The following is a 14681-nucleotide window of genomic DNA, read 5'->3' on the forward strand; positions in this document are numbered from 1 at the left end:
TAATGCTATTATTTACTGATCATACAGTATTTCCCACGTAAGTTACCTGTAAATAATGCGCTTTTTTACTGGTCATGCAGTGTTTTCCACGTTAGTTACCTGTAAATAAAGCACTTACTTACTGGTCATCCAGTGTTCTGCATGGAAGTTACCTGTAAATAATGCGCTTATTTATGTACTGGTCATACAGTATTTTCCACGTAAGTTACCTGTAAAAAACGCACTTACTGGTCATCCAGTGTTCTGCATGTAAGTTACCTGTAAATAATGCGCTTATTTACTGATCATCCGGTGTTTTAATACCTGTCAATAATACGTTTATTTACTGGTCATGCAGTGTTTTTCACGTTAGTTACCTGTAAATAACGCGCATTTTCCTGGACATCCAGTGTTTTCCGCGTAAACACAGTATGGGACGGGGTACATTACACTTCCCGGAACGCCCCGGGAACATTCCCGTCGGAAATCCGGAGTAGTAGGAATTCCTGGAGCGATAATCTTCCTGAAATATATTCCTGGAGCACCTGAAGGGATCCCCGAAGGGGAAATAATCGTTTTGCATACCTTGAGTGTTCAGTTCGAGCCTCGCTGGTCTTACGTGCTTGAATTTAAATAATTCCCATATTTAAACAGATGATTATAATACATTACAATGTGCATTATTTTAATTGGAGCGGTATTTATTTTATTATCAATTAACATTTTTTTTTTTATCTTCAAGTACTATCTACCCTCTGATTGCAAACAGCTATAGATGGTATTAAACGTTTTGACCAATATCACCAATTCTTTTTTTGGTGGATTAAAAACATATTTTTTTTATGTATTAATTTTAAATCAAACACAGAATTTTTTGAGTCTACTAAGTTGTATTTTATTAACAAAAACACATAAAAAAATATATTGTGACAATTGTTTCGCCTTGTTAGAGCATTATCATTCGTTTGTTAATACCCTAACAAGGCGAAACAATTGTCACAATATAATTTTTTATGTGTTTTTGTTAATAAAATACAACTTAGTAGACTCAAAAAATCTGTGTTTGATTTGAAATTAATAAATAAATTTAAATGGAGTTCTACAAATTAAACGCCAAATCAATAAATGAATATACTAATTTTTAATAAGCCCGCCAACGTATTTATTTCTTCTCTGTCCATGAAGTTTGAATAAATAAATAAATAATTTTGATGAATCCTTATTGATATCTCAACATAGATAAAATTTTACAATATTTTGCTTTATCTAAATATTTATAAAGGGTTTTTCAATGGCAGTGATACAATTTTAAATGGTTATAATGGCAATATTTTTTTTTAAGTTTCTTGTATTATTTCTGTTCAGTAGCTAATGCAATTCAATTTTGAAAAGATACGCGCTTAAACAACTTTCACAGATTATTTATTTGTTTTTTCAAAATCATTGCTTATTTGCAAATACTGTGATATTTAAGAATAATTCATGGACGACATTATACACTATCGAAATGGTCCAGTCAATCGGGGTTTCTCCGCGTAAGGGTTTTGATTATCTCAACATAGATGAAGAAAAATTCTGGGTATTATAACAGGGCTTACGATCCGTCGTAGACTGGTTTAAGCATTCACTTTATACACGTGAAACATTCACCACTCTACCCATGATTGACAACCATACTGTGTAAGTATAAATTGTTTTATTATATAATTCACACGTCGTTTCATATGCGTTCTTGCCAGGATCTACGGTTGATTTGAGTTAGAAATTTTCAAAATTTACTGCTTACTCAGTTTCACCGTTTTCCCATACTCAGTTTCGCAAAATTTACAAGTGCAGTGCCTTACATACTTAAAATCTTTAGTTGATTATAACATTTTACACGTAAAATACAAGTATCTCGAAACAAGGATTTTTACAAGGATTACCAGGACCATGTTACGTAGGTACCTACTGAATAATATTAACACAAATCTTTTTAAAACCACGGGACTAGTTTCAGGGTTGCCCAGAGCCCTTGACATTTTAAGCAAAACCAGATTTGTACTCGCTTTCAAGATTATTAAAAACTGCACATTATAAATTACGCTTTGCGCTGCAAGCTGCACTTAAAATTGCATCTGTGCAAAAGAAAAACATTTAAAACGAATGAAAAATGTATCAAAACGGTCGTAATATACGGCACTATAGGACGACGCACACTATAATATAAAAATATATTTTTATTAATATTTTATCGTGATTTTTCCAAAAAAAATATATTTGGTGCTAGTCGCTAATAATCAGAAAAAATGCGTGAACTAAGGCAGGTAGAAAGTGATTTGATAAGTCCAGGTGTAATTATTTTATTGTAAAACCTTTACACTGTAAATTGTTATTGTATCTATTGTATGTAATGTATATAATGTAATAATTTTAAAAAATGTATAAAATACAAAATAAAAAATTGTATTAACATGTAAGTATTTTGGCTCAACACAAGCCATGCCTAAAGAGCTACAATCATGTAGTAAAAAAATATGTATGTATCAATGAAATAAATAAATAAAAATATATAAAACCCTTATCTGCACCCCAATGGTGCATAGGGCACTGCATTATATATACACAGTGTTATTTTAATCGTTAACACACGAAGGAAAGGTGATCAGCCCTCCGCTTCAGGTACCTACCAGTCCAGGGTAATATTGAATAAATATTAAAGTGAAAAATTCACTTTTATTTATTTGACCCCCCCTGGGAATCGAACCCGGGACCTCCAGAACGGTAGCCGAGCGTGCTGACCATTACACTACGGAGGCGGACAAAAATAAATAAATAAATAAAATAAAATACTGGTTTGAAGATATTGCTTTTTAGCAATAAGCCCGGCAATGTACTTATTTATTTTCTGTACATAAGGTTTAAATAAATAAATTTAAAAAATATTCTATAGCTCGCAACTTCATTATCTTAAAACCTAGGTAACATTATTGGTTTTTTTTTTATTTAAACACCGTTTTTGTTTTGAAAAAATTAAGTTTTCTTCGAAATAAATATATGGTTTTGAAAAGAAAAGAGTAATAAAAGGCTAGGAGTTTAATAAATTATAAAAGTTTTTTTTTCTATTTCTATTCTAAAAAAACAAAAAAGAGTCTCCAATATACGTTCTTCAAAATAATCGGACGGGAATAGCCATGTGACCTTTCCGGTAGAATGAATTATGTGTTTGCGAATATCACCTTAACAAGAGATTGTATAATGTAGAATTTTGAAAAGATACCTACGACTAATGTGCAAAATAGTTTAGTACAGTCACTAATTAAAAACACGTGGTTGCCATTGTCCGTTTGCGTTTGTCTACGGCCGTCTCTTAAAATACATTAATTTGCAAATATTTAGAACAATTGTCGTTTGAAAATAAATATTTTTATGAGGTCGTTCAGCGTTCGAGACGACAAATGTTAAGATAAGTGTTTACAATCGGGTAATGTGGAAACATATTTTGTGTATTAAAATCAAGAAGAAGAAAAGCATTGTTGACATGGTATATGTTATTTATTGTTTCGGCATTAACTTTGTGGTAAGACATGTTACAATGATTAAAGAAAACACTTCGTTTTTTACCACTTGAGTTTTATTATAGACTACATGTTTCAGAAGTCAAACTTCCATCATTCAGGTCTGTATAGTAACTAAAATATAAAACTATATTTTAGTTACTATACAGACCTGAATGATGGAAGTTTAACTTCTGAAACATGTAGTCTATAATAAAACTCAAGTGGTAAAAAACGAAGTGTTTTCTTTAATCATGGTATATGTTAATACAACACTCTCCTTATCATTTTTTCACTTTGTGTAATTCTTCAAACCTTTATCCGCACCCCAATGGTGCATAGGGCACTGCATATAAACGCAGTGTTATCTTGATCGTTAACACATGAAGGAAAGGTGATCAGCCCTCCGCTTCAGATACCAGTACAGGGTGATATTGAATAAATATTAGAGTGAAAAAATCACTTATATTTATTTGACCCCCCCCCCCCTGGGAATCGAACCCGGGACCTCCAGAATGATAGTCGAGCATGCTGACCATTACACTATGGAGGCAGACAATAATTTCACTTTGTGTAATACCACTTAAAAATACCATTTCATGACTACCGGTTTCGGAATGACCATTCCATCATCAGTCTACAGTTGAGAATGTTGAGATGCAGGAATGTGGGTGAGGCGAAGATTGTTTGCCAGAACCGGTTGGTGTTGCGTTCTATTTTCTCCGCCTACCCCTTCAGTGAAGCAGCGTGATGGTTATTTAGTTAGTTTATTAGTTGAATTGCATTTAAATTTTTTTTGTGTTTTTAAGCACTATCCTCTTAATCTCTATCTTAATATTCAAGCCTCGTAGTGACATATTGTATTCCTGGTCGTAGGATTTTCCAAAATATTTTTACCATGTTTAGAAGTGACGCTAACAATGAATACGTATTATTCATCAAAATTGCTCAACCGCTTTGAGCGCCATTAAATTTTATGCGTCCCAAAACCGTGTTATTGAAATGGTCTTTGTTTTAAAAGCACACACTTGTTTTGAAATTATATTTGAATATAAGTCAACTCCATATCGAGAACAGGTAATAAAAATGTAAAAAAAAAACTATAAATATTTCTTACTGAGCAAATATTCAGCAAATTACAACTTATGGCAGGCGAACGACTATTTAAGCGTTACTAAGATTCACTAGTTACTAAGTCATTCACTCAAATCAAATTAATTTCTCAATAAAATTATATCAAATCATGGTTATCAACTCCTGCCTTGTTTTATATATAACATAACAATTTGTATAGCCTCCCACCAGTCTGATGATGTCGGTAACGACGAAACCCGGTCGCTGGTCAAATAAAAATAAAGTGGAAAAGCTAAAAATATTGGTTTTAATCTAATAATATATTTTGTATAAGTTATATTTGAAGCTAATCAAATCCATTGTGCGTCTAAAAGCATTTTATTAAAAGAAAATATATATTGATATTGATAAAAGAAATTACTCATCGGGAATATTATATATCGCTCACTCCTTTCAAGAACGTCATACATCAAAAATCGTAAATTTTCAGTTGTGCATGTTTTCGGAATGCCCAGAAAATGTTCTATGTCCCAGCAAAAGCGGCATATTTCTAACTTAATATTTACCCGCTACAGGGCAGAAAGTGTTGTTTTTGCATTTTAAAGAAAATGTATTGTTTAATTATTTTTTTAATATACTAAATATTTTTCAAATGGAGAAAAAACATTCAGGTTTTTCCTAAAAAGATCTGTTGCACAGTAAAAAGTTTAATAAGTGGATTGCTATTTATTTTCAATACATTTCATTATATTTTTAAACTTTAAAAACGATCTCCTGAAAAATCAGGTTTTTTGATTTATGACTTTGTTGAAAGGAGTGAGCGATATATGACTTATGTATGTTATATGTTTTGAAAAAATAAATAAATATCGATGATAAAATTAACATGGCGGATAAAATGACAAATAACATGTGATTTAAAATGAAAATGAGATATTTTACACTGATTGGCGATTCGTATCTTATTTCTGAATTCATATCTTATTTCTTCATATGTTATATATTTTTATTATACTTATTGTTTTTTTTTATCATAAATGTAACATTTAGTATCAAAGCATTACATATACACTTTTTTCGCTTTCATGAAAATTTTTAAAAAAAAGCATATTCAACATAGTACAGTATTATACATGTCGCTCACTCCTTTACAACGTCATAAGTACATGAGAAACGCCCGAAATTTTTCTTTTAATTTTATTACATATCGCTCACTCCTTTCAACAACGTCATGTATAAAAAAAAAACTTGATTTTTCAGGAGATCGTTTTTAAAGTTTAAAAATATAATTAAATGTATTTAAAATAAATATCAAGCCACTTTTGTGCTTTTTACTGTGCAACAGATCTTTTTAGGTAAAACCTGAATGTTTTTTCTACATTTAAAAAATATTTAGTATTTTTTTTAAATAATTAAATTAATTATATATTTTAAGTTTTCCGGAAATTTATTAAAGTTTTTTTTACCTACGTACGTATAATGGTTTAACGCTGCTGTTGTTTTACATCAGTGCAATATTAAATTATAAGAAAATCTAGAGTAACGTGAATTTTGCACTTTAGTTGTTTTTTCTTTAAAAGTTTGTTTCTTTAAAAGATAGAGGCTTTATGAAAAAAATCTTCAGTTGGTATTTTACAGGCTTATCATAATTTTGAACCCAACTCTATTAACGCTAGATTACTAAACTATCCTACGAGTGACGTTGTTGCTAAACATTCGTAAAAATGCGATGTAGAAATACAACAGGAATAAATAAATGTATGTTTTGTTCTGACATTTCTTGGTGGAACTGCATTTTAAAGAATAAAATAACAACTATGTAATTTTTAACCACATGATTATACATAATAAAATAAAATAAATTAACAACTATTTAATTTTTTCCACGTGAATTTTATTTGGCCAGCAACCGGGTTTCGTCGTAACCGACATCATCGCACCGGTGGGAGGCACCGCTCAAAATTCTATGTTATATACAAAACAAAGCAGGAGTTGAAAATCATGATTTTATATAATTATCTGATAAAATGAATTTAAATTGAATGAGTTTAAGTATTGTATCATAATTTTCCAAGCTACGATGACTGCTTTCTTATTATACCATTTTTGTGGTAAAATGATCAAATAAAATTCATGTGGAAAAAATTACATGTTATACTATAAGAAATAAAAAAGATCATTAAAAACTTTTATATTTTAGAAGTAAAAGGAACATTCTTCGGGTTTAACAGATCACATAATATTGAGAAAAAAATACATTTGGAAGGTACTCTGAAGCAGGGGGCGCGGAACGACGCGAACATCGTTTTTTTTTTCAGGAATCGTCATTTTACCGTCGTAAAATTTACGATAGTTAAGTATTCTAGGGTTAATATATTATATTTGTATAAAATGGATGCGTCAGGTTTTGATACTAAAGGTCATTAAAAAAACAGAGTGATTATCTTAAATAAAAATCGTGTTTTAATAAAAATAACAAATATTTTTAATCAGTTTACAACGAATTTTAAAAACATCGTTTTTTTAATCGAACGATGTATTTAAAAGATACAATCATTGCTGTCAGTACCTAATTAATCATTGTCTTAATACATTATAAACAAACTTTTTTTTCTATGTATCTAACTCGACTGATTAATATTTATTTTATATGTAATTACATAATCCTGCTATTCTTAAAATAAAATTGATAAGAATATTGTAGAATTTCGAAATTTTAACAAGGGTTTTTTGATATCTATTTCCTTAAAAATATTTTTAATGTTTCAAAAACGTCAAATAAACAAAAATATAGACACAACATTTTGAGTGTGTCCAAATACTTGTTCACAAAATCTGGATTATCTCCAATTACAGGAGTTATTTTCATATTATTTTTTAACATCTCATCAAAGATGAAGAAGAATATGGAAGTCTGGGCATTTACGGGGCTGACGACCGTCATAGACTGGTTGAAGTGATCACTTTACACACGTGTAACGTTCACCAATTCTACCCATTATTGACAACCACTACTACTCAAATTCCGTAAATGCCCAGACTCCATATTCTTCTTCATCTTTGATGAGACGTTAAAAAAAAAATTTATAATATAGATAAGAATCACTCGTTAGATTAATCCTGTATTTGTGTTCTCAAAATTATTATTTAATTAGTTTTACTCGGTAAATACCACTATTTTTATCACTAAAAATAGTAGTACATTTTTAGGTATTTACCTAGTTAAACTTAAATTGAAAATGAATAGATATTTCCACAAAGCGATTTCCAAATCAGTAATAAAATGTTATATAATAAATAATATAATTATCGTTAATATTAATTAACTTATCAAAGTAATCTTTGCTGAGATATTAATAAATATCTTGAGGCAACATTTACTTATTCTAAGATTTTTTATATTTTTTATTTATTACTAACTAACTAACTAACCATCACGCCGCTTCCCCGCAGGGGTAGGCAAAGAGAATTGAACGCCACACCACTCTGTCTTTGCAAACATTCTTTGCCTCTTCTACATTCATGCATCTCCTCATACATACCCGACGATTATTACGACTCCTGACCCGGCCGCTTTCAAGTATTTGGCATACCTGATTGTGCCAAGTTTTCCTCGGTCGTCCTCTGCTTCTTTTTCCAACTACATTCGCCTCATAAATTTGTTTAACCGTTCTTTCTTCACTCATACGCTCCACATATCCAAACCATCTCAACACACCTTTCTTAATTTTATCGATAATGCTTATCTCAGCCTTACATTCTTTCCTTATTTCATCATTCGAATATCTATCAAACATTGTTTTGCCACACGTTCGTCTGAGGGATCGCATTTCGACTGCATTCAATCTATTTCAACCTTCTTTTGCCAACTCCATGCTTCGCTTCCATATATAAGGGTTGGAACCAGAACTCCATTGTGTACTGCCAGTTTAGCTTCCGCTGATAGATTTTTATTTGCTAAAACTGATTTTAGCACCATTCACTCTGTTCCCAGCATTCACTCTCCTTTCTATGTCTTTTTTATTTACTCATTTAATTAAATTGTAAACATTTATTTAAAAGAACAGTTAAAAAACATATTTTTTTTAAAAATGCAGAGGCCCACCAAGCCACTTTGTGTGTCTTGTCGGTGGAGTTCTTTTTACATGCTTTTTTTATTGTTTTTATCTATTTTTACCTAATATACACACAAAAAAGAGAGGGAAAATTAAGAAAATGAACCATTTTATTTTATTTTATTTAGACCTCTAACCTCCCGCGTCGTCCATCGCAGTCAAGGGATAACTGGAGAAGAGTCATTGCTTCTGCAAGGGTCACAACCCTCAGCAATGAGGAATAAGACGGAGAAGAAAAAAACCTCCGTCGGCAACAAATTAAAAATGTTTGAAACTAATCCTAAGTAAAATCAGGAGTTTTTCAAATTCAAAATACCTTTATTAAACACACACATTAAAACGTCCGCCTCCGTAGTGTAATGGTCAGCACGCTCGGCTACCGTTCTGGAGGTCCCGGGTTCGATTCCCTAGGGGGGTAAAATAAATAAAAGTGAATTTTTCGCTGTAATATTTATTCAATATTACTCTGGATTGGTACTGAAGCGGAGGGCTGATCACCTTTCCTTCATGTGTAAACGATCAAGATAACACTGCGTTTGTATGACGCAGTGCCCTATGCACCATTGGGTGCGGATAAGTTTTTTTTTAAACACACACGTCAATCAAATTTGCAAAATGATTAATTATTATTTGCTCACTCTCTAGAAATTATCATAATTTTATCGTGTAAGTTTTCTGAATACGCGTGGAAAAGTACTGAGTGTGTTTTATCTATTCCATTTAATATTTTTCATTTTCTCTCTCCCGTCCAGCCTTGTAATGCTCTTTATCTAAATGATTGACTTGTATATAGCGCGACACGAAGATGTCACATCGGAGTAATAAAGTATGTTCCGTCGCTGTAATTCCCACTAGAGAAAATCCTTCAACAATGTGCCTCCAATTTTATATACAGAATGCCTCAACTGGTTATCTATAAAAAAGTGACCAAAATATAATATTATTTTTAACATCTCATCAAAGATGAAGAAGAATATGGAAGTCTGGGCATTTACGGGGCTGACGACCGTCATAGGCTGTAACATTCACCAATTCTACCCATTATTGACAACCACGCTTCTCAAATTCTTGGAAGTTCTATATATATATATATATATATATATATATATATATATATATATATATATATATATATATATATATATATATATATATATATATATATATATATATATATATATATATATATATATATATATATATATATATATATATATATATATATATATATATCATGTGTGTGATTATAATCCAGGATTCGAACCTCACATACTAATATAAGAGTTTCTGCTTAGTAAAAAGCTTCTTTACATCTCACCAATAGATGTCTCTAGTAAAGTTCTAGTGATTCAAGAACGAGGTTTCCAAATTGGTAATATATAGAACTTCCAAGAATTTGAATAGTGTGGTTGTCAATAATGGGTAGAATTGGTGAATGTTACACTTGTCTAAAGTGATCACTTAAACCAGCCTTTGACGGTCGTCAGCCCCGTAAATGCCCAGACTTCCATATTCTTCTTTATCTTTGATGAGATGTTAAAAATAATATGATAAAACTCCTGTAATTGGAGATTATCCAAATTTTGTGAACAAGTATTTGGACACTCAAAATGTTGTAAAATATAATATGCTGATCTTCATATACAATTTTTTAACGATAAATTACCTAAATATTTTAAGGATAAAATAGTTTTAAACAAAAATTTTCATGGACATATTACTAGAAATAAGGATAAAATGAGACTTACATTGTTGAAAAAAACCGAATCGCAAAATTGTTTAATGTTTGAAGGGTTTGAAAGTGTTTGTTGAGATGCCTGAATGTTCAATATTCGTACTATAGAGCGATGCCTCACATAACGTACAATTCCTCCATGCTTCTTTTTTTGTTTATCTTTTTTTTTAATTATTTTACAATATACAACATAATATAAATACAAATATATCGCCACTCCTTTCAAGAACGTCATAATTCAAAAAAACTTGATTTTTCAGGAGAACGTTTTTAAAGTTCAATAATATCTTACAATGTAATAAAAATAAATATCAACCCACTTATTGAACTTTTCATTGTATAACAGATCTTTTTAGGTAAAACCTGAAGGTTTTTTCTCTATTTGAAAAATATGTAGTATATTTAAAAATATAATTAAATACTCAATAAGTGGTATATTAAAGTGTTTATTGTTTTTTAAAGTATGAATATATGGTATTTTTCGATGAATCTACTCTGGGAGGAGTACTCAAGAGAGAGTAGTGTTGATAGTTGGCAATCTTCGTAAATTATTTTTATAGCCGGTTTTTAAATAGATTGTTTTTGTATCCACTTAGTGATGTTCCGTCTATTAAGTCTGATTCATTACATTACAAGAACGTCAATCCTCCAACGCTATCATTTGCCTTGGCGTCGATGCAGCGTGGTCGATTTTGTCATGGACCGAATGTTTTCCCGTCAGTTGCCATCGCTAAGCGAATATGATTTTTGTCCCATATAAATATTCCTGAGATAGGCCTGTTTATGCTCATTTATATTTTATCCATTATTAAATATACGAATAGCTTTATTAATTTCAATATATGTATTTATGGCTACGTATCTAAATTAAGTCTGCCTATTAATCTTCTTAACTTTTGCTATATTTTATTCTTGCTGTTTACTTATAACTTATTTAACATTTCGCTCACTCCTTTCAAGAACGTCATAAATCAAAAAAACTTGATTTTTCAGTAGAACGTTTTTAAAGTTTAAAAATATATGTATTAAAAATAAATATCAAGCCACTCATTGAACTTTTTACTGTGCAATAGATCTTTTTAGGTAAAACCTGAAGGTTTTTTCTCCATTTGAAAAATATTAAGTATATTTAAAAATATAATTAAACAATACCTTTTCTTCAAAATGCAAAAACAACACTTTCTGCCCTGTAACGGGTAAATATAAAGTTAAAAATACGCCTCTTTTGCTAAGATATAGTACATTTTCTGGGCATTCCAAAAACATGCACAACTCAAAATTGACGATTTTTTTATTTATGTTATGACGTTCTTGAAAGGAGTGAGCGATTTGTTAAATTATGTAATTGGAATGTTACAATTACCTGTTTTATTTGTTATTCATTATTGTAAATCTATTTATGTTAATGCTCTGTTAAATTTATAGATAAATAAAATAAAATAAATGGAAAATTTAGTTCACAACATTTTGGTTGAGTTTAAATCCTTGTTCACAAATCTGGGTGTCTCTTTCAAACTTGGGAGTTATTTTTACACTTTGACATCTCAACATAGATGAGGAGGAATATGGATGTATGGGTATTTACTGGGCTTACGATCTGTCATGGGCTGGCATTTTATATACGTGTAATATTCACCATTCTACCCATAGTTGACAACCTCATGACTCGAATTTTGGATCACATTTAATATATTTTAATTTTTGATATCCATTGTATTCTTTCAAGTACCCTTTATTGTAACCTAAAATAAAATGTTTACTCACACACAGGCCATGCCTTTGTGTGATCTTTTTTAGTATTAATAAACTTTAGTATTAAGTACTTGTAATTATATGTCGTAGTCATACAGGAAAAAGTGACCAAGTGCATTTCTTACAAAAACGTGATCATTGACTATTTGACGTCTTATTATCTTAATATTGCCCTGAAAAAAATCCCAAAGTATTTTAAACTTGGAAGTATGTTATATTGACTTGTTAAAAATGACAATCTGCACTGATGTTTATTTTCTTGCCTAGCAAAAGTGACTTTTACGGCCCTCCTGAACATTTTACGTTTTGTTAGTTGGTCACTTTCTCCAGTACGACTACGATATATTCCAAAACAAAATACAAAAAAAGTGAGACACCTTTAAATTTATTTTATCAAGGTATTTTTGATTGATTTCTGATGTCAAATGTCTCGTACTTGTGAATATAACGAATAAGAAGTTTCTTAATTATTACAAAATTTATTTCACAAATGTATTTTTGATTGATTTCTCATGTCTAATCCTTTGAAATATAACATAAAATCAATTTCAGTATTTTTGATTGACTCATTATGTCTAATACTTTGGAGTATAACAAAAAACGGTCTCACATTTCTTACTGAATTTATTTCACGAAGGTATTTTTTATTGATTTCTAATGTTTATACCTTGGAATATAACTAATAGTTTCAAAGTTTCTAATAATTTACTAAATTTATTTCATAATAATAACTTTAAAAACTCTCAATTATTATAAAATTTTATTCACCAATTTATTTTTTATTGTATTTTTTGGAGAAATAAATTAAGTTTGTTATTTGATGTACTCACTTTTATTGTTAAAAAACCAACTAGTTTCGGCAACAACCTGTTTCCCTCTTCAGGATTGGTTTCATAACTGTTTGTTTAATAAAGGTTTGTTTTATAAAAGTGTGTGGATAAAAAAATCAAGTTATTTTATGTCTCCAAAAATATATTACAATGATCCACAAAGTTAGTTCTTTTAATATTCAAAATATATTTTTGATTTATTTATTTTGTCTACTTTGGAATATAACTAAAAACGGTGATACATTTCTTTCTAATTTTTTTTTTATTGGTTTCTAATGTATAATAATACTTTGGAACATAACAAAAAACAGTTTCAAATTAACCAATGTATTTTTGATTGATTTCCGCGTTCGGTATTTATTCGATCGCGCCTCGCCAATGTCTCCAAGATACGAAGACAGATCGAGGTGCCCACCTGACGTGGTATCGCCACTCCACTGCGGCTTGTCTGCAGTTCTCCGCTAGCGGTTAGTACCGAGGCTCTGTGCGGCGAGTGAGCACGCTACCACACGACCCACATCCGCGAACACACTAGCGTATATCTATCTATCTACCTAGTGTCGATACGGTGTCGATATAACGTCGGTAATCGGTCTGTTATCAGTTGGGTACTTCGATCGTTTCGGGCCGCTCGCGTGCCGTTTGCTCCAGATCCTTGGTATTTCGGAGAATTTTGTGATAAAGTGACTTGAGTGATATTGTGCTTCGAATGGAATAATCTGAGAAGTAAATAAATACCGTCCCATGTAAAGAAAAATTGTGGATTTTTTTCAGGTTTTTGTTTTTTTTCAGCTGTTTTAATATTTGTTTATATTATATTTTAACGTTTTTATTTGAAATGTATACTCTAAGACACGCAACGATTTACAGAGGTCATTAAAATTAATATATTTTGTAAAAAAATCACCTTTTAATACATTTTTTTAAATACTTTATTTCATTAAAGATAATTAATTGAATGACACACGTCCTTTGAAATTGAACTGTTTATTAGTCTCTGGAATAACACAGACAAATATTTAACTTATTTATTTGCTATTACGTCGTTTTCCCGTTGGGGTAGGCAGATATAATAGAACGCCACATCAACCTCTCTTTCCTCATCCACATTCGTGTATCTCTGTATACATACCCGCCGATTATTCTGACTCCTGACCTGACCGCTTTCAGGTATTTCAAATACTTGATCGTGGCAAGATTTCGTCGGTCTTCCTCTGCACTCCTGTTTCCAACTAATTCGCCTCGTTTTACTGTTTTTTATTCACTCATTCGTTTTTCTTCACTTCATCTCAAAACGTATTTCTTAAATTTTCGATAATTATTATATCAACCATGCATTCTTTCCTATGTCACCATTCGAACATCTATCGTTTATCTAAATTATTTATTTACTTACATAAAATCAATAGATTTTTATTTAGATCTTTATTTAAACCATATATCATTTTACATTTTTTAATGAAAATTCCTCTTTATCTATTATCGAATTAAAATTATTACTAATATTGCTATCACGTTGGTTTAATAATGGTTACTCGAGAAAAAATAATTAAACACAAAATATGTTTTTTTTTAAATCTTACTATCCATTTTTTTTGTTATCACATTGGCCTAATTTAAGAATTTGAAAAACAATTTTAAATCGAATAAATTTTATTAA

At 30.4% G+C, this 14681-nt stretch overlaps 1 protein-coding gene across 15 annotated transcripts in view; it reads left to right on the forward strand.

The window, feature by feature from the left end:
• mtd (TLD domain-containing protein mustard) overlaps positions 1 to 14681 on the forward strand; it is a 315010-nt gene that overhangs the window by 121387 nt on the left and 178942 nt on the right. For 5 of the 15 annotated variants that reach the window (XM_088263093.1, XM_088263096.1, XM_088263102.1 and 2 more), the window contains exon 1: positions 13492 to 13747. The exons of 6 other annotated variants lie outside the window; for them this stretch is intronic. The gene's annotated coding sequence lies outside the window, so the exon portion shown is untranslated. Of the gene's footprint in view, positions 1 to 13491; positions 13796 to 14681 lie in introns of those variants that run through there. 4 more of the 15 variants (XM_088263094.1, XM_088263098.1, XM_088263101.1 and 1 more) reach the window with 2 other exon arrangements.

This window comes from Brachycentrus maculatus, unplaced genomic scaffold, assembly GCF_059751285.1.
Source record: "Brachycentrus maculatus isolate JH-2025_06_01 unplaced genomic scaffold, ASM5975128v1 h1tg000196l, whole genome shotgun sequence".
In the NCBI taxonomy this organism is placed as follows: Eukaryota; Metazoa; Arthropoda; class Insecta; order Trichoptera; family Brachycentridae; genus Brachycentrus; species Brachycentrus maculatus.